The sequence below is a fragment of the Teleopsis dalmanni genome, chromosome 1 (assembly GCF_002237135.1).
Source record: "Teleopsis dalmanni isolate 2A chromosome 1, ASM223713v2, whole genome shotgun sequence".
In the NCBI taxonomy this organism is placed as follows: Eukaryota; Metazoa; Arthropoda; class Insecta; order Diptera; family Diopsidae; genus Teleopsis; species Teleopsis dalmanni.
In genome coordinates, this window is record NC_051846.1 from 140582927 (window position 1) to 140606081 (window position 23155).

General features: G+C 29.9%; 1 protein-coding gene across 2 annotated transcripts in view; it reads left to right on the forward strand.

Moving 5' to 3' along the window:
• Positions 1–23155, forward strand: part of LOC119669037 (furin-like protease 2) — a gene marked incomplete at its 3' end in the record, with an annotated part of 541440 nt that overhangs the window by 273971 nt on the left and 244314 nt on the right. The window contains 2 exon segments of one of the 2 annotated variants that reach the window (XM_038078764.1): positions 9004–9061; positions 19571–19599. 2 annotated transcript variants of the gene reach the window in all.

Sequence of the window (23155 nt, forward strand, 5' to 3'; positions counted from 1 at the left end):
AGGTTGGCCAGGACGTTTGTGCAGTATCGTTGTGTTTCAGCACGCAATATTTCATCCCATAAACATCTTTATTTGTGATTTTCTCTGCCTTGCTTCTGACTAGTTATGAAATTTTAATTAAATTGAAAGTAATAAACAAGTTTTTATTTGCATTTGTTGTAAATAAAAGGTATCTAACCTTATAAAATTCTTTTGTAAAAGTATACTTATGCAATTTCCTTAACTAACAAAAATTTTCTTTTGTTAAGTTGTTAATGTTATTGTAAGGATTCAATTTAATTTTAAATAAAAAAGAAGTTCTTGAAAAGCTTTTTTGTTATTGAAATATAATATTTAGTATTGAATTTGTGCTTGTGTATATATTTATTTTGCATGAACACTTATATATATAAATATTTAACTGCAGATACTTTTCCAGTAACTACAAATTCGAATATTTCGTGTTGGAAAATTAAAAATTTAAAACATGAATTCATATTCTGTACAGAAACTTTGTTTCCGAAAATCCACAAAAACTTATTTCAATATTCGAAATTTTTGAACGGAACTCAAACTTTAGTTATTAACTCCTGGCAGCTGTGCTTTTGTTGTAACTGAGGTAAAGATACATAAACCGAGTTTGTTTTTGCTTGTTCAGAAGTCCTTTGGAAGTCCTTTATAATATTTGCGTGCACACCCACATGCATGCCGACTGCATATGTAATTCGAAAAAGGTTGCTAAGCTACTTCTTAAATCCTTTAAGTATTTTAGTCACAATTCCGGCATTTATCTTCAACTCTTTTTAAGTTGCTTAGTTTTTTATTGTGGCAGGCACTCTGCTTTCTCCGTCCTCACAATAATTCTTGACATTTAAAAAATACTTCTCGCACTTTGCATAAATTGATGAACTCAGCTTAGAAGAAGCTACATTTGACTTTTTCAATTCCTCAAGCATTCCTCAAGCAAAATAAATTCCTGAAATTATTATGTATGCACGAGAGCACAAGGGCAATAAATTCCAATAAAGGGACAGCTGTATTAGAAAACGAAAGCCAGAAGAACAGACACCAACCGAGCAAAGATGTGTGCCAGAGGAGAGCAGGGCAAGACAAGTCCTCGGAAAAACGGCATGAGCTTAACTAAAAAAATATTGTATAAAATTGTATGCATAGCAAAAATATTGATTGTTTTTAATCATGGAATTTAGACTAAAACAATTTTCTATAAATTTTCCATTTTCCATTTTATATTTTCCATAACAGGCAACAGAAAGCCTTCAGAAATATGAATGTTTAAGTTAATAAATTCAGGAATGTTAATCAGATGTTATGGTTGTGGAAAACATCCCTGTTCAAAGAAAAATAGTTTTGTTTCAAGTATTTAAATTGAGGATGTTTGAGAAATAATTGATGAAATTACTTCTACCAATCTATGCTTCTAAAGTTAAACAAATCTATTCTGAAAGAAATGCTTAGAATGCGTGTTTAATATTTGTGGTGCAGTAAAAATTATTTAAAGAATGTAATAATTCTTTTTACATATTAGTTACTTGGCTATTGCATGAAACATAAAGATGATACCTTTTATACCTTAGACTATGTCTATTTGATCCAAAAGAAAATGCTAATCAAATGGGACAATGTATTGGGAATCTTCACCGCAGCAAATCAAAAAAATAGAAATGAACATCAAAATAACTCAATTCTTTATTTTGGACACTTGCACCTACATCACACTTCTTCACAGAATATCCGCATCAATTTCAAAGACATTAATATTCATTCGTTAAATTAACCACATTACCTCTGAAAGCCCATTTTCTTATAATCAGCCACAAGATTAGCTATTATCATAAATTAGAGGCAATATGCATAAAGTTATTAGAGGCAGTAATAGATTTGATCAAACCATCTCAAATCATCCTCGTGTTTTCATATATAGGATCCTCTTCTAAGCAGATAGTCAGACATTATTTTCCACAACATGTAACCCCGATTCTAAACATTCCATAAAATTTTATGTACATGTGGGATATCATGTGTGTGTATATTTATTTTCTATATATACTTCCCATAAATTATATATCTTATCTCATTATAACTATATAATGAACACCAGATTATAACTGTTAATTGATGTGGAGTACCATGCTTTAAAACCCACCTGATATTCATTTAAACTATTTTAACAAATAATTCAATCTGTCAGTTTATTAATTAGAACATCTATCAATATTTTAGTTTCAGCGTTTATTAATGATATAATTTTAGATTTAAAAACAGGGTTAAGTTCACATTTACTATGTATTGGAAATAAAATCGTTTTACTGAAAACATCTTTACTGTTCTTTTATCAAAGTCTTGTTTAAAAATGTGAGCTAAGACATTTAAGAAGCTCATTTAGTGCGCTGTTTTTAATTTTTACTATATATAATAAGTTCTAGTAATTTAACAAAAATCGATTCTTAATTGTGATTCTTTTGAATGTATATGAATCCTTATCAATTTTTATCTTGTCTCTATTACTTATTAAGCTTCTGTTGTGTAAACACTTGTGCAATTATTACTAATTGAGTTCGACTAGTTGATGTGTGATAATAAACAGGGGTACTGGCAGATAATATAATCTAAGACTAAATAGTAGAAAACATTTTTAAATGTATCTATGAAAATATAAGTGCATAGGCATTGAATTACACAGAGGTGACATTGAATTTCTTACCAGATTTCTGATAGGCCACTGCTGGCTGTAGTTACAGAACTTTAAACAAAATTTAACTTTTAATAGTAAATATCTACCGCTTCTTCAAAACAAAGTTTGTAATTTTTTAGAAAATACTCTTGAAGTACTCATGATTGATTGGCATCTGTTTTCCGTCTTCGGAAAAGACTCCTTGCCTCATATAATACATGTAACAAAAAAACCATTCAAGCTGCTCAAGTTTATTTAAAACCTAAGTGATGTAGACTATTAATTTTAACAATAATAATTCCCAAATTATCCATAAATAGTTATGAATGAGATTTAAGGACGTTTTGAAGCATCGGTTTTGATTAAGAATTTCATTAATTTATTGCCGTTTAACTTAAAGGATGGGTTTAAAAAGGCTAATCATAATATAAACATGAAACATAATGTAATAATGAAACTATTTAGACTATTTCGTTAGTTCCATTTTAACAAGTTCTAATGTTTAGAAACAATACACCACAAACAAACAACATATATGAATCAGAGAATAAAATGTGATTTATGTATATGACTTAAGAATGATAACACCATTTTCAAAGTCTCATTTTTTATACATTTATTCTCATTGTTTACTTAACAAATCTACTTTGTCTCATATAATTCAGGAACGACTTTACACTACCACTAATGCCACTATTAATTCGATGATAGCTCCGTTCCGATTTCCAAACTCTTAGGTTATTTACAAACAAAAATTACTTAAATTAATGAAAAGTGGGTTAATCAATATCTGCGAAAACTTTGCTCATGAATTATAAGTCCAAAAAAATCGACTGTGATGTGTGGCAAGAAAGCGAATAATCTCTTTTTACATGAACGCTACTCTATCCTTTCAATTCCTTGCGATGTAATTGCAACATTGAAGAAACATTTAAAGATGTCACAGCAGTACGTGTTGCTTTGCAAAAAATCTACAAAAAAACAGCAAGGATAATGAAGGGTAGAAAGTATATCAAACAGCAAGAAGACGATCCCTATGAACGACAGAAAGACACTCTGACAGACGAACAGATATCAGACACATTTAAGCTACGCTAGGGAAGTGCAATGAAGTATGAAGGGAATCGAAGTAGCAGCATGCATCTGAGATTGTAATGCTTAAGAGAAGATATAGGAAAAAATAAATACAAAATCAAAAAAAAATAATAGAACAAAAAAAAAGGAATAATACGAAAGGAAGAAAATAAAGAAGGAGTAAAGAAATTGCTGATGAGCTGCTGAAAAGACAATAAAGCGTGACAATGTAGAGCACACTGGCAGCAACGATGTGCATTGAAGCTGTTTCGGTAATGACAGACAGACGGACTGACAGACAGACAGACAGACATACAGATAGAAAAAACGAAAATTTAAAGTAACAAATTTCAACAGAAACTTACACATTTCCTACACTTTTGAATGTGCAACGAGACGAAAAAATGTGTTACTAGCGCACATTTTGAGCACATTTTAAACAAATTTTTTTATGATTTTTATTTGAATTTCTCATATAATTTCGTTTACTTCTTTCGTCTTCATCTGCGCGCACTTGTACGTCTTATTAACTGTTGTGCCAGTGCTGCCAATCAAGATATTAAAATAGTATTTGCAAAGTGGAGCACGGCTTGTATGAATACAAATGGCGGCAAGTGCTGCTAAAGTGCACAAATGTATGGGATTATGTCGACTAATGAAACTCCGACGTACGAGTATTAAAGGTGAGAAAGTAATGCCGAGTTAAGCCGTCGACAAGAAAATTGATGTCAAAGGTAATTTAAAGAAAATAGTATAGGGAAAATGCTGTTGTGAAGCATATGTGTGAATAAGACATTACGAAAAAACAAGTATTAAGAAAATCACTTGTGAAACTAATAATGTCATTCAATAAGAGTAAATAAGAGTAACTTAATAGAAATAAAATATTATAATTAGATTAACTTATAGCATTATGTATATTTTGTATATTATTTAATTGTATTACAGCAAGCAACTTATATTTCTTGAGTAGTTTAGAGTTACTACAAATAAATTATAGGAAATTATTTAGGAATTTAAAGTGAAGTAAATGCAGTAATGCAACTCTGAAGCATTACTTAAAAATAGGAATTGCATATACCACAACTACCAGGTAACAATTAGAGGCATTCAAAATATAGACTTCAACGAAGTGGAAAAACTTATGGTAATATAGGCCATTTACATTTAAACATGTGAAACAAATCACTAAACATTTCTTTGCAAGTACCCACACGTAACAGGATAAAAAATTCAATTTTGGAGGTGTGTAAACTAATCGGTCTGACCTAAATACTAGTTATAAATCTTCTAACAATAATATTCCTTAACACAAAAAAAACAGATAAACTTTAAAACTGTGGATCTAATATCCGAATATGTGGTGGAAATATATTTACTGTGAGTCTGTTGGACAGAAGAGGAAAATGTCAGTAGTCCTTTATTTTTTCATTGGTAATACTTAAACAATATTATATATTAAACTTAAATATATTCATCATTATGGCTTTAAACTGTTAACGTAATACTTTTAATTGTAAGTACCTTACCTTCGTATCTGTAGTAATTACCAAGAACTGGTAACAAAAGTGTAGATCGTTCCTGTAATTTAGACTATCATCATATTAATATAAGGTCATGTAATAATAGTCGCGAAAATGTGTTTGAAAACATGAGGGTAACCATGAGAACTATTTACGAGATAGATTCATACGTGCTGCCTCAAAGCATAGAAACTACATCACGAAAAGAGAAGTAGAAATTAGACTGATAAATAGAGTAAACACCGAAAAATGCGGTAAAAAAGTGGAGGTATGGACGCAGATCGAAAACCAAATGAAAGTTTAAAAGGCCAATATGAAAAAGACGCTCCGCGAAGTGATACGAAAGTGGTTTGGCAGAAAATAGTCTCTCTGAAGTGGTAGTGTTTACGTACATGTACAACATATTAATATGTTAGGGTATCAGACACAACATTCCGACGACAGTCAGTTAGATAATGCATAAAGCAATTGACCTTTACAACACAAAACAAAAAAATATTCCTTATGCAGCTGACTTATTATAATATGAGACGAGAAAAACACATTACATCTCATAATCCATCGTATTCTAGAAGGCTTTGAAATCGAAAAATTTTCTTGTGTGTGCTACTGAGTGAAATTTTTCCATACAATTTCTTGATTATTAGACCAAAAATTTGTATATAATAGAACGATGTTGCTAGCGATTTCTGCAAAAAATATATTCATAGGTTCTCTGTTTAATTGTGACGAAAGGCTGCGTAATTGATGGCTGACTGTAGCAGAGGTAGACCTAAAAGTTCTGATCATTCAAAACCTCAGAGTAAATGTTGTGATAGAAGTGCTGACCTATACATAATTGGAATAGCTAACAATATTGTTGATTCCATAGAACAATTTAAATCTCACTTTTAAGTACATTCTCTAAAAATAGGATAAAGAATGTGTAATCAATTTTTACATACTCAACGATTACTGCCAATCTAAAATGTAAATAAATTATTTCGGGACTATTTTCGAAATTAATAAATCAAAGAAATGTACGTTAAAAACACATTTGCCTTGAAATTGTCATAATTTACATAGCAAAGAGCAAAAAAATTTGCATTGGGCAAAATTTGCACTTACCAACAATTCTCAACTTCAAACTAACTGAAATGGATTACTTTCCATTTACTATTCCAATTTGAATGAACGTTTCACTTAACCTTACTCAACCTAACTAAATCCATAGTTGCAAATATTTCAATTGGGCACACTCACACACAGACGCACCCTCAGGCAAATAAATCATAAATTCAAGTAGAAAATAATGCATAAACTCCACCCATGCACACGTTACACACACTACATACACTACACACACTACACACATTTTCTGAGCACATATATGAGTATGTATGAGTGTAAAACAATGCTCATACATACTCCAACTCAATTCTTATGTTGTTCTTGTAGTTGCCGTTGTAGCATTTGTTGTAATTGTGGTTAAAGCTATTGCATACATTTACAGCTCCTACAAATGGAAAACAATTACAAAAGCAACAACAAAACCATAGCGTAAAACAACCAATACCAGAAAAATTTCAAAGTTCAACCAAAAATAATAAAACATCATCAATGCATGCAAAAAATATGAATAAATAAATATGTGTATGGAACATTGTTCGGAAGGGTGGGAGGGAAGCGATGCGGTGCTCACTTGCACTTGCATAAGTGAGAAATGAGAAATAGCAGAGAAGAAACCAAATGGAAAAAATTGCTTACAGGAAATATGTGGAAAAAAATGATTTATGATGATGACCAATATGCCGAGGGTATAGTGTAGGTATCAGCTTGCATTGGAAAAGAAGCAGCGCAGCAGCGAAAGCATTATAAAGTATTTGAAAATTTGTTTTGTTTGCATGGAAATAAGTGTGTGTGTGTGTGTGTGTGTTGCGTGTCGGTGAAATACAGATATGTGGCTGGTTGCACCACAAAAACAATAGTGAAAATAACTAAACAAAATAAATGCAATAAAAAAAGAAAAATTCTGAGAAGAAAGCGGTAGAGAATAACGAAAGCAATGGCATGCAATCAACGAATACACGCAAGAGTGAAGGTGGCTTGCAAATTTATGCGCCAGACACATTGTATAACTTACGAGCTTAGGGATGAGCTTAGGGACGAGCGCTACATAAATACGCAGCGGGGAGATATTGTCAGTTGCGAAAGCGACAATGTTGCGTATTTGCAGAATGCTATCCTGTGTTTTGGCGCATTTGTGGTGTAAATTATTAAATGGCACAAGTTCAAAATTTGAAAAGTTAAAAATTGGAAGTCATAAGATAACAAAAATGTGGCAACACTCTGTAAATTTTTTTTTTAGTTTTTTATTTTCAAAAATAAGGATTTTAGTTGGATATCACTTATATGTAGCTATGCGAGTAATCTAGGAATGAATTAGTTTTCTTAACAATAGAAAAATACGTAAGGAACATTTAAGTAGATAAACATATAGACAGGCAAAAAGATATTATTAAATTTTGTCATAGTTATCAAGATTCAAAACATATGGGCTCTGACGTATGGGAGAGGTTTGGTTGTACATTAACTCATTATTTTAAGCATACTTAAGATTTAGATATATAGTTAATTGTACTAGATTTAGTTTAATTGCTTGAAAGTTGTGCTTTGCGTGAGTATATATACACATAAATATACTTATATATAAGAGTCTGTTAATACTATCAACCAGTAATGTTAGGCTTTTAAATTACTCAAAAGCATTATCAACAACATTTGAAATAATTAAGCCAGTTAATTACTCAACGTACTCTAATAATTGCAATTTGTTAGGTTTTCTCTTTTGCAAAAAAAATTAACGATTTGCTTCCCTCCGTGTTTACATTTTTCTATTAAATTTTTACTCATTTTTCTTTTTAATATTCACCTTTTAATGGCTTATCTATTACACTGAATTACACAAATACCCTTCAGCAGTGTTTGCACTTATGTAACTTAACACGTACAGACCACTTCGAAACCAAGAGAGATGACTTGAAAGGATCCTGCAACCCTTTGCGGTCAATCTTAAATTTTTGGTTCCTTTTGCCAGCATTTTTCATCGCTCTTCTCCTTCTCCTTGTTTGCCTATTTGCCTACTTGAACTTTATTGTTTTAAGCAAATTGCTTTCCAGCATAGCTGCAATCATTTCTACTTGGTTTCATAGAAGTTAAGTGCAAATAAATTAAACTGACCAGGGGCAGAAAAAACGGAATTGCAATTTCTCACTCAGTCAATTATTTCCCTTTTGTTATCCTTATAACACAATGGCCTCAAATTTCACAAAAAAAGAGTATTAATAATAGTAAAAGAACGAGAAATTGACAGAATTTTTTTTTGAAAAAGTGAAGAGATTACTTTCAGTAATTCTTATTTTGTAAAGTTTTTACGTTTAGAGTTCATTTTTTTGATACCAGAAAAATTGAGATTATCTGGCAGCACTACAAATTAATAATTTTCTTTGAGTTAAATTACGTTTATATAATGGTTTTAACGAGTTTTTTCAATTAACCAGTTAATTGGGTAAAAATCAGTTACGCTTGTCGTAGAAACATCTCTAAGTTAATTGACTAGATAGTCAATTTAATATACGTAATTGACTTCACTTAGTAAAATGCTGCCTTAAAATGTTACAAGGTGGCAACTTCTATTTTTTTATTTTTTTAATAAAAATATTTTAATTTATTTTATTTTTTATTTATTTTTTTCAGATTCAAAATAAATAAGAAATACTGCATATTCGGAATCACATCTTTCTTTGAACATAAGGTAAAATAAAACTAAATATTTCTTGTGAAACAAAACAAATTTAATTATATACATATATTATAAATATCTATTAACTACACTTAGTAAATAAGTACTCACGACTACTGTATAATAAAAGGTCTGACTAATATTTAACGGAAAATATTACTATTGTCAGAGTTCGTAGTCTCAGATAAGATTATAACGTTTAGTACTTGCTTTATAACAAAGGTGGAGTACTCATTTAACATATCTAGTGTAGTCAAGCAACTCTAAATACAAAACACATCACCTCTTCGGTTGTCAGTAATATACTGACTCCTTTATTTTCATGATACACACCAGTTGAATTTGACAAACTAGAGTTGCCATGTACATTTCTTATGTGTAATATTACAATGATAAACTAATTACTAAACTTATGCACTAAACACTTATGCTAAATACTTACTCTAAATACTACATACTACTACACTAGGTACCTGGTAATGTTCCTTACGTTAATTGGATCGCATACCAGATTAGAATTCGAATTATATACATATTTTATTATTTGTACTACCCACACAGTTTCAAAAGGTAGAGTGGTGCGAGAGCATGAGTTATTAACTCCAACACTAGAACCATACGAATGCTAAGTGCTTAGCTCAATCTCCATCAATATTTACGCCAATGAATTTTCCATACATTTTAGTTACATTAATTACTTTAAAGTGCATTTATATTAGCATCTATTCGAATACTAAAGTAGTTATGATAAACCAAATGTACTCTCCAATCGTACTTTCAGATCTCTGACAGAGTGTTGTAAAGCGCTATAGATATTCGTATTATCGTATTGAAACCGTATTATCATAGTTTTGCTAAAACTGCTATTAATGAAGTATTAGGCTTACTGGAAACATAAGATTGCGATATTTTGTTGTTTTTTAAGAAGAGTCAAATATTTTCTGTTTAGTTAAAGACTTCTCTGTTTTACTGCAGTGAAAGCTTTTACTTCTAGTAAAAAGTTAGCAAAATAATAATAAAGTTGGAAATGGACAATTTTGATATGACTCTCTCTATGACTTGTCTCTTGTCCATGATCGAAGAGAGCGTACAATTGCCGTAACCATTCGTCATGTGACTGTCTGTATAAAATGGCTCTAACTGTGATTTACATATTATATGCAGTGGGTACATAAAATATATTTGTATAAATTAAAAAATTTGTTTGTAAAGAATACAAAATTATTTTTATAATGCAAAAATTATTTTTCTCAATTCCATATTCTGTTTGTAGTCGTTCTTTTTTACAATATTTTTTGTGAAAACAACATTTTTCATTTTCTCAATTGCAAATATGTTGCAACTTTTTGGTCGTACCCAACTAGATTGTGTTTCAGTTTAGATATGTATCTCAATTGTTTTTATTTGCAACACATTGCATGCAAATAAGTAAAAGGCACTAAGTCTTTTCTGAATAATAATGTACCTTTCATATTATTGCGACTTATATGAAATTGTTATATCAAAGAAATAGAAATGAAAATAAAAATAAAAATAACAAAACCAAAATACTGAAATCATGTGAAATCATAAACCAAAAGAAGACCCAAATTTACTTAACCAAATATTATATAATTTTCACATGAAATACATAAACAAAGTTGCAGTTGCAGTTTTCCGAGTCTTTCGAGACAATGTAAGCCTGCCACTTAAGTAAGTCAGCCGGTCCCATTTTTTGGTTTATTTAGTTTTTGTTCATATTTCCAAAGCCGAGCCGTAAACAAAGCAAATGCATTTCAACAAATTTAGCACACGGAAGCGACTAAACAGAAACGAAAAGCAGAAATTGTGCTCACGTTGCACACAAAATGCGCACAAAATGCACACGAAATATGAGCAGCACGTGACAAAGCAGGGTTGGCATACAGACGCCTGTGTGTGTGTGTGCGTGGTTTAGTAAATTTGTTTATAATTTTTTGCGCACGAGATACAATGCAATTTTACAAAATAATTTCATTTTTTGTGTATTAACTAAACTAAAAATGCAAGCAGCAATTTGCATTCGAAATGCCTGCATTTCCACACATGCAACCATACCCGCATACGCAGCACGGAGCACGGAGCACAGTTCATGGAATCGGGGATGGCATAAGTAGCTGCTCCGTTCTGGAAATCTGAAACATGCATCCATGCATATGAAGGATTTGTATTTCACAGTTTATTTTCATAAATGTTAACACGTTTGTATGTGTTCGACTGCTTAGTTTTTGTTTGACTTAAAGAAATTTACAACAGTCACAAAGCTACTTCAGTAGCTACACATATGCAAAGAAGAAGGTGTACGTGTGAGTGAGTGTGTGTGTGTGTGTATAGTTTGGCTTTTATGTTGCCATATTATTTCCGTTTGCGAGCACACTTCCTGCGAAGTGCTGCGGCTGCGGCTGCAACAGCAGCAGCGCAGTGCATTCGTTCATATTTCTCTTTTATGACTTTTGTGCGATTTAATTTCGAAACATAAAAATTTATAAAAATTCACAAAAAATGTTACCAGGATAGTACTTTTCTTTACTACTCCTTTTCTGTTGTTACTCCTTAAATTTTCGCTATGTCCTTTCGCCTTTTCGTCTTTTCGCCTTTCAGCTTCTACTACTATTCTGCGCTAAAGTAAATTAAAACTTATTGAGTCTGTTTTTAATTTAATTTTGAATGCATTCACTGCGTTCACTGCATTGACTGCATTGACTGCGCTGAATGCTTTGATGAAGCGGAAAATAAGCACTGCAATTTTTGCTATATTAACAAATCTCTTTAACTTTCTGTTACGCGAAAATGGTTTCATTTAATTAAATGGCAGTTTTGTACTTTCTCCTCTTTTCTTCTAGTTAATTAATTAATTAGTTTTAATATTCAATGCGATACCATTTAATGTCTTTCGCTAAAGAATAATAATGAGAAAAGTTTGTTTAATGTTATTACATGTCGTTATATAGAAAATATTATGGAAGCCATACTCCACTTTAAATCAAAGAAGGGAAAAAATGTAAAATGAAATAAAATGAAATAAAACAAGACATAATAAATAATAAAATGTAAAATAAAATAAAATAAAATATAAAAAAATAAAGAAATATAAAAAATAACAATAAAATAAAAACACAGTAAAATATAACAAAAATCGTATGGGGTCTAAAAATTGAGTAGTTAGTTTGATGTTAAAGGTACTCATCTATCTGCTTGGTAAATAAAGTGTTAAATTTTGTATGAAATTTTAATTTAAACTTAAATTTTTAGCTTAAACAAACTTGATAAATTTACACGAAAATTTTAACGAATAAATTTATGTCATATAAATTTATCTGTTGTCAGTACAGAGTTGCATTCCAACTCAAGCAAATCATTCACAAAAATAAATACTTTTCGAACTTTTCGATAGCGACACAGCTGATCAAATAAGTTTGCAAAAATTTTTCACTAAGTGCGTTCCTATAGAAGTATAAGTAATCGCATAAAATTATATATTTAATAAATTTATGTGGTTAGGTGAATACCCCCATTGTAAATTATCGAACTAATATAAAGAAATAAGTTTTGCAGCTTTATCAGCAGAATATCTTTTTTTTTTGGAGGAATTTCCTGATATTTTATAAATTCCTAAATGATTTATATTAGAGAGTAGTCCTAAATAGTGCCTCAATATCGCAAGCAGATAATGTAACCTATCTTGAGATTCATATATATCGTTTTCAATTAACAAATCTGGATTTTGTCTGGATCTGCCTTTTTTGTTCTTATTTTGTGTCTAATCGAACATGTTCAGAATAATAGTACTATTATTTGTCATCTACTTATACAAGATACTGTCTTGTACTGACATAACAGTATGGCTTCTTTATTTATTTAATTTAATTTTATCTACTTTCGTTACGTTACGTTATTTTGATTTAGTTGATTTAGTTTTATATATAAAATGCCGCATATATTGTAATTGTCGAAAAATGTTGTTTTGAAAAGCAATATTGTCCTAACTTGTGATAGTCTTTTACATTCAGATATATTATTTATTGACGTATTTGTTATTATACTTCAAAAATTTGCTTAAATTTCAACTTTTGTTTTATTTTTATTAGTTAATTACTAATTTTGATACTAATAATGATTACTAATTTTTTATACACAATATCCCATTTAACAAATTCTCAATTCTTTTGTAAAAATAATTGTATATATAAAAATGCAAAAAAAGAAAACCAATTAACATTTTTAATTAAAATCAACGTTTCTTTTTTCTAAAGTTTAAATAAATATATTTTATCTTTGGGAAAATCCACATTTATTTTAATTTCATGCATTGCACTTTATAAAATAATTATTAAATTTATCGTGAGATAACGACGACATTATGTCACCATTGGTGGTTTAGCTGCTTTCATGTGTTTCTGGTATTCATACCATTTGTTGAAACCAGCATGAGCTTAAGCGATCTAATATTGAAATGGCACCTACAAGAGGATGAGTATATCACGTGATTAAGCCATAAATTATTTTAATTTTCACTTACCGAAATAATTTAAAAACTGCGGGGTGTGAAAAACATATACATGCCATTCAATGGGTTAATCAGACGGAAGGACATCGCTGAATCAATATACTTTGCCCTGACATAATATACTTACATAGAAACTGTGTCCTAAATTCGGAATAAAATTTTGTTTTAAAAATTTCTTAACAATTTTAATGAGTTCAACATAAATGCATTAAAACAATCATAATTTTAATTATGTTTTCATAGGAATTTTTTCTTAAAAGAAGCCATTACTACATATATACTATTAGGTATACTAAAAATGTGTTACATTACGTATCACTCCATCTGTCGTGCCTAACTAGCATTTATCTTAATTACATTTTTACTTTTAAATGTAATGCATTCATTTAAAAAACCTATAATTTCCATAAATTTCTAATGTAAGCAGCGTGCTAAACTCATTTGACCGTTTTGTGACATGTCGCCTTTTGCCACCGACTAAACACTTGCATGTATCCTTGCACTCCTGGCGGAATATGAAAGACTAATTTTGTGCTTTTCAACGCCGCTTCCAGTTTTGTTTATTTCATTTTCGTCCTCAAACCTAGTAATTTACGAACATTTTGTAAATGTATTTCACATTTAGACTTTTATGCGCTTTGTCCGCTTGACTCCACGTATGCAAATACGTAAATGGTCCGACAGTGCGTATGAGTAACTTTTTATGCGATAATTCCACGTAATTAGCTTGCAAGATGGCAGTTTCTAAAGGTGCTGACTTCTGTTCTGTGCATGTTGCATAAAGTATTTAATTTAATGTTCTGCATGGTTTTGCAGTGCACGTGGAATGCGACACTTGCGTTATTTAATGTCAAATAAAAACTTTATTGCTTCATTTCACTGTTGATAGACGATTATGTGAGATTTTGAACTAATTTTCATGTAAATTGCTATATTCCTTTGAGTCATTCTTAATTACTAATCAACTGCTGACATAATTTGCGTAATTACTAATATTTTAAAAGTGAACTTATATTAGAAATTGATGTTAAAAGTTAGAAATCTTAAATATTTTTTCATATATATGCCACCATTTAATAAAAAATTTGTAATTGATTTGAAAAAGTCAAATACTGTTCTCCGAACACTAATACCTCAAGCTTCAAACATGAGGGTCCAGAATTTAACGTGGATACATGCCGTGAGGGCTTATCACTACTGTGTTCTTCACACACGCATCAGTATATTGTTCCAATGCACGCCCAATTGGAACTTCGAGGAATTCCACCGGTATCACTTGAATTTATATGTTTAGGCATAGCTTCCTTTTTGGTGAGGAACGAGGCCTATCTACATACCTACATACCTACATTTGCTGATCTTTGGGTCATAGTACCTGATTGGAAAATATATCTTCACATTGAATAATTGTAAATGAATACACTTATTCTACCCGCGTAAGCCTGGCTTATAACCGCAACCATCACGATACTCCCTTAATGGAATCAACCTCAATAGTCAAAGGACCCTGTCCCTCGTAGTACCAGATTTTCATCTCCGGTCGGGCGTCCCACAATAAAACGTGTAAGGAAGAATAAAAAATATGTAAAACTATCTGGAAAATAGTTTCAGCGTTGTATCAACAAGTTAGTGACACCAGCCACACAATATATATTATGTTCACTTTGTTCCTTAAGAAATTTTTGGATAGAGTTATTTTTTATTTTGATAAAATTAATTGGCCAGAAAAGTCTTTCTACTGTCACTAAAATAAAAACTGATGCAAGGGAATACTTTTATTTCGACAATCCTCAAATTTTTAACGCTTTGAAATAGCGTGATGAACAATCGCCAAATTATGGCCAAACTATTACCAGCTCTTTGCCATTAAGTCATTGAAAGTTGCTACAAAAGGATTCTTCAGCATGAGGTGGACATTAGAACTTGTTATAAGTTACAACTATTTTAAACACTCATAGGATATATTGAAAATAAAATTTTATAGATATCTCAATTGCAAATGTACCTTAAATACTAATACATTCAAAATCAGGAATAGGATAACCCCGCTTGAATACGCAATGTGACAGTCCGAATTGGTAATGGGTATTTGTACTGGTATAAACCTGTGTATCGAATATATAGTTCATATGAAATATTTTATTAAATTTCGTGAAATCATTATTGGAACTAACGTCACCATAAACCAATTTGTGGTAGTAAGTTTTAATACCGTGAGAGTTATTACTTATCCAGTCATATTCTATATTAAACCTCGTGGCGATAGTAGCTGGCTAGAAGAGATTTTACTATTAGAATCTATATAGAATTCAGATTAATACTAACATATATCTCCTTCCTTTTCTAAAAATATCATCTCAATGTCATTATCTAACATAACTTTTATTATTAAATACTCCAGCAAACTAATTAAAGTTTTTGTTGCGAAAATCGAAACTTAAATTTTAACTTATTCAATAAATTTAATATTTTAAAAAATTGTTTGTTCCATCTATCCATTATATCCTCTATCTCTGTCCAATTTATCGAATAAAAATGGTTTGGATTCCATTGTTATTTTCTAAACCATCCTGGCTATTTTAAGGGAAAACCTAAGAGCCTCTTTAAAAATGATTTGCTAATGTAATTATTCAATTTCACTGAATGGGAATTAATTCTGAAACAATTTTAAAGAATTTGTAAATATTTTGTGTAAATAAATATTAAATTCGTAGTCGTTATTCAAAATCTTTGTGTGCAATTTTATTTAAGATCAAATTTAATTTATGCACAAAATGAATTATGGCCTTTAATTAGGGTTATTAATTGAATTGTAATTATGAAATTGCTCCTGCTTCCGTTTTGATGGCTGATATGCGTACTTATGCTCTCGCATAGTTTGAAGGTGCATGTAATTATGAATAAAATTACCCAAACCAAAAAATTAATTTCCGGTTAATTTGTTTTCAAACATCAAAGACATAAATTACTTTAAATCAAAGTGCAAACATTACAACAAAAACATTAATTGCATTACAATTTACATCAGAAAGAACATTGCAACTATTGTGGCGAATGGAAAAACAAGAGTAATTGATTTAATCCATTCCCATCGACTTAAAGAGGGCAGCGCAATTGAACTCAACATTTAATTGAATTAAAATGCCTTAGAATTGCTTGCCCGACAAAAACTCACAATAATTTATTTTTCACTAAAATATACACAAAAAATATGTAACTACATATTCTTATAGAAAAACTTGGGTTAGATTTTTAAATATTAGGAAAATATTGCAACCTCTTATTTTAAGAGTGACATTCGAAATTAAAAGACTGTTGTCTGATTTAATAGAATTTCTTCAAAGTCACCTTACAACATAAAGTTGCTGAAACTATCAACTATTCGGAATGATTTCTGGATATATATATTTATGTATTTTTAATACTTTTTTATTACATATTTTCATTGTTTGGTTTTTCAAAACTTAATGTGAGACTTGAACCCAATAAAACTACTCTTAAGAGAAGAGAAGATTTTAGCCATCAGACTGCGAAGCACTTTCGTCTGAAATCGCACTCCAATAATCAGGAGGTGAAACATGAGAAGCTTAGTATTTAAATTTTCAAATTTATCTAAGCTTGGAGCAAAACGTAGTATACGTTTTTTATAGCTGCTGATGAGCACTAACAACAGTTTAAGATTCTTTATGAGTATACTCAATGGATGTGGTTGCTATATCTTCTAATGAAGTGGGGAATTGTGTTGGGGAAAGTTTTTTACATGCTAAGTGCTGTTGTCATTTTTTACTAAAGCATCTTCATCCATTCTCACGACAAGACCGAACTAGTGAAAATATTGAATTGTTAATTCGATAGTCTTTATTACTGTCATAATTATTCGAATGCGATAGTCTTCTCTTGGTTTCTTCGATTGCGATAGACTTCGCCAACTCATGGGGTACTGATGATCTGACAAACAACTTTTCTCTCGAAAAATCCCAGTTATACTTTATCATTCTGTGATAGTGATCCATTCCAGTGTAGTTTTGTTAATTCTGCTTAGAACTGGAAAGTAACGGAGAAGATACTCAATTGTTACCTCTTCATCATCATCTTCTACACAGTGTATTTGGTGCGCAGACAGTATTCTGTTATCATCCCTATCTAGACTGAAAACAGGAGATGAATACAGGGGATATACAGTACAGTAGCGTTGTGCAATGCTGCTATGAAGATGAAGAAAAGACGATTGAGTATCTTCTCTGTATGTTAATGTAGTGTTTATGTTCGAATTTTTAATCTTCGGGTTGTGTTCTTTTCCCGAAGATAGTCAGCTTTTTAACGATCTTTTCACGAAGGTAGTTGTCTTTATAGTATTATTTTCTCGAAAGTAGTGGTTTTTTTTTCGTCAGTTGAACAAAACGATTTGGAAATGTTTTTAAAGTGCATTATTGTTGCTTCGTTTGCATAAGAATAAAAACAAATTTTGTTTGCAGTGTGTTTGCATTTATTGATGCATATTTAATATTAGGGGACAAATTACCCAAATATAATATTTTATTGCGGTTTAATGATTTGTATTATATTTATAATGCTAATAAAAAACAAATTTTTGCGCTCCAGTTTGGTTAAGAAAGTGGAGGTTTGAGCACAAAAAATAAATGTACAGATGCATTAAGTATTTTAGTTAAAGCTATTTTTGTTGCAATTAAAACAATTTCATTAAAATTTGAAATTTTACTGCTGCCATCCGTAGCTGTGGAATTTTATTTCATTACAAAAATATTTAATATTTTAAATTTAACTAAAACTGAAATACTTGCACATCCTGCACTCAGTCATACGCACTCAGAATCACTTATAATAAAATGGTATGTGGATGTACGGTCACTTCTCTCGAACCTCATGCCTCATGCCCCGGGCCCCGTGCCTGGTTCCTCATCTCATGTCTCGCATGTCCCACACGTCTCTCATGTCAAATTTAAAATGCCTGCTGCAGAACATTCATCACAAAACTTCATTTTTAGAAACGGCAAGAATTTTAGAAAAATAAATTTTAAATTTGTTAGTTTTTATTGTTAATGTTTTATTATTTTTGTTGACGGTGTTGTTGTTGTTGCTGTTAGTATAGTTTCCGTTTGTTCTAAACAAAAATTTTATTGTAGTTACAGTTTTTGGTTTTTGGTTTTTGCTGGTTTTTGTGTTTTAATAAAAACCATGTTTGAAATTCGCTGACATTTTTTTGTGTTTTACTTGTCTTGTATTTGTTAGTGTTATTGTTATTGTTATTGTTTTATTGTAATGAAAAATGTTAAAACTTTTAACATGACATTTAGTTTGTTTGTTAAATTTTTGAACAGTACACTGTTGTTGTTGTTGCTATTGCTGTTGTTTACAGTAATTGTTGTTTGCTGCAGGCATAACATGTACACAATTACAAACTATGTTGGGTTAGTATGTGTGCAGTTTTCGTGTGTGCCATTCAACACACCAAAGCAAATACTAAAAATTACAACAACTGTAACTATTATGCTCGCTTAATACCAACAACAATAACAACAGCACGAAGCGCATTTACTAAAATAACAAATTCTACTAATACACAAACACAACTATGATAATGTTAATCAAGCCCATTACATTTATTCTAGCTTTTATGCTTTTTATTTTTAATTTTATTTTTCACAAAAAATGAATGGGTTTTTTTCTTACACAAATTTTTATGCCCAAAATTTTTATTATATATTTTTTTACAGTTTATATTGTGTAAAAATAAAATTAATGGATATTTCTAAAAAACGTTGTAAATTGTAAAAATATTTTTGAAATATATTTAAAAGAAATGTGATAGAATGAAAAAATTCTTAATCCGTTTAAATCATTAAATATTTGAACAAATTTTTTCATAATTTTTAAATATTTTTTTTGAATAGAAAGTATATATTTGGAATAAATTAATTTTAAAATATTATTGTTACATGCGAAAGTAATAGATAATTGATTTAATTTACTTTCAGAACACAACGGTATTTCAAATTATTCTCTGGTAAGCCAATAAATTAATTGATTGTAAATTAATTTGATGGGCGCATAAAGCAAACTGAAAATTCTAATATTTTTTCTTAATATTTTATATATTCATAATCCAACTCTAACAATTTATATTTAAAATTCAGTTAGGGTACACTGTTTATGCGTTATGCGTTCGAAGATACGCACCTATTATATATGTATGCATTGCTTATTTCTATCTGTACCGACAAATTGAATTATAGCTGTTCGTCTATGTGTCATAGTGCCATTCCGAAAAATTCGATGCAGTCAAACCTGGACATTAGGATTATTTTCTGTGATTAATTTTTGACACATGATTTATTAAGGCGTGGTTAAGATGTATATGAATCGCTGCAAATCCAAACTTTGAATCCAGTCCGGACCCTAACTTTTGTTTGTCATAAAGTTTTTTTTTGTTTCTATGAATATTAGAAAATAATATAAAAATTTATTGGAACTTAACTGAAACACTCATTTCTATAAATGCTGCATTGGATTGATAATTCGAGAACAATGAAAGTTAATTTCATAAAATATATAGGATAACAGAATCACGAATATTTGTACATATTATGATACCACAAAACCGTTATTTAGCTCATCACTTTTCTATATAAATTTCGATTTTCTGTTCGAAAATAAAAAATTACAGTTCTATTTTGATATAATAAGTAATGTTCCTAGAGCATACTTTGTGGATTTCGGACAAATAGTTAAAGGAGTACAAACAAATAGCATTTGGACGTATTCTAGAGAGTATTAAACAATGTAACTAGTAACCTTTTTGTAACGCACAACTTAGACAAAAGTCATTGAGAACATTTCCAATTCCATCAGTATAGAAGCTACATTATTATTTCGAACTCTTTTAATAACTTTCAGTCTATAAAAATTTTCAATAAAAGTAGATAATAAAAACTCTGTTTTAAAATACAAAAAATATATATATTATAAAATATAATATAACCATTAGCAAAGAAGAAAACTATGTTGCATTCAATTTTAATAGTCATAAAGCTATTAAAACTTATATGTATAAAATATATAATAAAAAACAATAGAAATGTGAGTCTTCAGAGTTACCATACATCTCTTCCGAATATCGTTAAATATCCATTGTCAGTGGCGTTTGGAAATTAGTTTAATTTCCATACAATATTTTTGTTTTTAAACTTGATAGATCTTAAGTTCTACTCCTGACACACAACCTGATGGCTAATAGTTGGAGATATTCAAAATAAAAGAATAAATATACTAAAGAAGAATTTCCTCTCTCACAGATATAAGTTTATATTCTTGCAGTGTTAACTGAGAGACAACTTATTTGTTTGATATCCTTTGCTGTTAAAAATGTTGGAAACTCAAAAAAATTAGAAATAACCTGATCCTTCAATTATACAGATCAATGACATAATTCGAACTACTATCGGTGATTTGACTGTTAGCGCATAGAAGTTTACAAGAATTCCGTATTGACAAGGTTTGGTTTATTGAAACAGGGAACTTGTTTAACTGCAATCTTTGTTTAATTAAGATTAAAGAAATAATCCAACCATTTCAAGAAAAAAATTGATGCATCAAGTTAAGGTACTGACTTCCTTAAACAAATTTAATTGGAGAATTTTCTTTTGTTTAATGGATAGGAATGAATATTTATCAAAATTTAATATTATAAATGTTATTTTTTTCTGGCCGAGAGGAACGCTCCTTTATGACAAAAAGAAACAATTTTAATGTTAGACAAATTCGAATAGCAAAGAGAAGATAAGCACAAAAACTTAGTTAATTTATTGAAATTTTTATCTTTGGCTTTTCTTTGCTATTCGAATCCGTCTAACGTAATATTATTAATTTTGAGTACTAAGTAAAATAAAAAGTTTAACTTATAAAAATGACTACTTTCTCTCTGCAAATAGTATATATTCATATATATGAAATATCTTTAATATCAATAATATTTTGTTAAGCAGTTTCTATTGCAAGAAACAAATATAAAATAATCTAGGTATATAATAATCTATACAATCTGTAGAATATTCTATATAGCTATTGCTTTATATTCGCACGTGTAAAATTCCTCACAATTACAATTGCTTATCCTTTTTTTTTGAAATTTGAAATCCTTTTTTATATTTTTAAATTTAAAAATAAATACTCTTTCCTACGAAAATAAAATAAAAACTGCATTATTTGTTTTCTTCGACTTTAAAATTTTTCACACTCAGTGCACATTTTTCTGCATTTTTATTCAAAAATGTATCAAATCAAGATTTGTTGTGAAATACAAAAATACGGAAAATAATTATGCAAATTGAATCGCAATATTTTTCTTCCTTTCACAATACAAGGATTCGTACACTTCATGAATTTCAATTGAACGAAGTCCTTCAAAAAATATTCTCAAAACAATTGCAAGGATTTTCAGAAAATTGTTTCTTTAGATATAAATATATTATTTGAATTTATAGTGAAAATATTTATAAATAATATTGATTTCTGAAAATATTCGATTAGATTCCAATCGCTAAAGTTTTCAGTTTTTTCTTGTTTGCTATTTTCTTAGTTTTTTTTAATCAAAAGTTTTTGTATATTTCTGGCACTATTTTCCTCAGGTGTGAGATTTTCTTAATCGAAAATAGCTTACAGATAAACTTTTGTATATCGTCCATATTAGCTAGTAAGTCCAAATTATTTTAAAGACATTATCCAATTTTTTTTATATATTCATATACTCAAGCATTCCAGTGGAAAATTTTGTGTTCTCATTCTGTTAGATTATAATCCTTGAAAGTTAAACTTCATGATGTCTGCAATATATATCCAAGGAAAATAATTGAAGGAGAGACATGCCATTACTTTTCAGTAAGCAACCTCATAAGTTTGTAAATTGTAATTAAATAAATATAAACCAGTCTTAAATTGAACTCAAATACGTGTATTCCACAATATATCTTCATAGATTTATTCAAAATTGATGAGTAAAGGAAATTCATGCAGTGTATAGTGCTGCACTGACTTTTTATTGTATCATTAGTCAGTTCACAGTATAGCAAATTAAACAAAAACTTTTTGGTAACATTTGGCTTTGTTCAGTGGCTTACACATTCTCACTATATTAGACTAGATTTGAGATTTTAAAAGGGTTGGGAACTTGTCACCACGTCACTGCATCCTTTGAGGATTATTCCGACACACTCACTTTAGTTCCATTGATGAGTAGCAGTTAAAAACGCCATTATATCCTTTGGAGAGAATTGCCTTATTCCGTTATAAGTGGATAAGCAGGTGATAAGTACTGAAGTCTGAGTTTGGCGAGACTACCACAGTGACAGAATGTGCTCAGCTGTTTCCTCTTCTTTGTAACAAAGTCTGCAGCTATCTTCTCTAGTAACACCTATGTTCGATAGATGCTTTTCAAGTCAGATGCCACATCTGTTCAGCATTAGTAGCTTCCTAATTCTGGTTTTTGATCGATTCGCCATAGATTCGTTAGCTTGTCTGCAGCCAACTGTATTATCCCAATAAGTCTGAGCTACTCTTTCCAGCCA